Source organism: Micromys minutus (assembly GCF_963924665.1).
Source record: "Micromys minutus genome assembly, chromosome: 26".
NCBI classification, from domain to species: domain Eukaryota; kingdom Metazoa; phylum Chordata; class Mammalia; order Rodentia; family Muridae; genus Micromys; species Micromys minutus.
The window spans coordinates 17,236,681-17,238,123 of NC_137961.1; the positions used below are offsets into that span (position 1 = coordinate 17,236,681).

At 43.5% G+C, this 1,443-nt stretch overlaps 1 pseudogene across 1 annotated transcript; it reads left to right on the plus strand.

The window, feature by feature from the left end:
* The first annotated feature begins 553 nt into the window (after positions 1–553).
* On the plus strand, positions 554–1,042 carry LOC308437455 (centrosomal protein of 19 kDa-like; annotated as a pseudogene). Its single transcript has one exon. The product of its transcript is annotated as a centrosomal protein of 19 kDa-like (transcript).
* The last annotated feature ends 401 nt before the right edge of the window (positions 1,043–1,443 follow it).

The following is a 1,443-nucleotide window of genomic DNA, read 5'->3' on the forward strand; positions in this document are numbered from 1 at the left end:
TCAAGTATACAAATGTATAACTTTGATCAGAGACCAGGTAGTGTAGTCTTCCTCCTTGGAAGATCCTAAAGTACCTTTCTTACTTATCCAAATCTTCTATTTATGAAGAACAATCCCCCCAAAATAGCAACAGGGTTCAGAGCTGTTCCAGTTCTTAGAAAGGCAGACAGCAAGTCAGATGTTACTTTGACTTTTTCCTCTTCAATTTGTATTCAGTTGATCTCCTTTAGTTGTCTTGTTGTTCTAGGTAGGATTTCAAGTACTATACTGAAGACATAGGCAGAGTGTACATCCTTTTCTTGTCCCTGATTTTAATAGAATTTCTTTAAGTTTCTTGCTATTTAATTTGATGTTTGTAGTGAATTCACCCCATGGTTACTCCTGTAGGCTATGGCTGTCGTCGCTTCCAACAGCATCAGGTTCCATCTCGCCTCAAAGTCTATCTAAAATCTCCACTGTGTAATGCAGTAGGATGGAAACCACCCTCTCACTGCTGTTCAGATTTGCACTTCCTGTACTTCTTCGAGGATTTCCTTTAGAATAACACGAGAAGATGAGACACATTGCCAAGAAATGTGGAGTTAGGTTCCAGCCTCCAGCTATGATCTTGATCTACGAGAATGAAACAGAAGGAAAGAGCCGCCAGTGTATCATGCCTGTCCGAAACTTTTCCAAGTTCTCAGATTGCACCAGAGCTGTGGAACAGCTAAAGAATAACCCTCGACACAAGACTTAACTGGAACAGGTGTCTCTGAAGCAGCTGGAGAAGCTGTTTGTTTTCTTACGAGGCTCCTTGCAGGGGCAGAGCTTGACAGAAACAATGGCACAGATTCAGCAGAAAACCACCATTGATCCCGAGGAAGACCTGAACAAACTGGACGACAAGGAGCTCGCCAAAAGAAAGAGCATCACGGATGAGCTTTTCGAGAAAAATCAGAAGAGAAAGGACGACCCCAGTTTTGTGTATGACATTGAGGTTGAGTTCCCTCAGGATGAACAGCTGCTGTCCTGCAGCTGGGACACAGCATCAGTCAAGTTCTGAGACCTACTACTCCATGTTCCCACACAGAACAAAGATGGCATCTAGAAAGCGCTGAAACAGTGATAAAACAAAGACACTTACACATGCTACTGTGGCCTAAGAAACACAGAACTACAGGACAGGAACCTGCCTCTAAGGAGTTGGCAGGCAATCTAATCCAATCTAAGAAGGTAACTCGAGAACTTGTAAAAAGATATCTTAGTAATATTACTCAGGAAAAAGAGAAGAGAGAAGGGTCAAAATCCAGGTTCCAGGGGGTGGGCTGGAAAGGCCTTCCCTCAGTGGAGAGGGGAGAGGGGCCCATGCTTGGCCTTGAAATGCTACTGGTGTTTTTATAGAAATGGAAATGAAGCAAAGGGGGGGGGGTCTAGTAAAGAGTCAAGAAATAGGAAAGTCTGAGA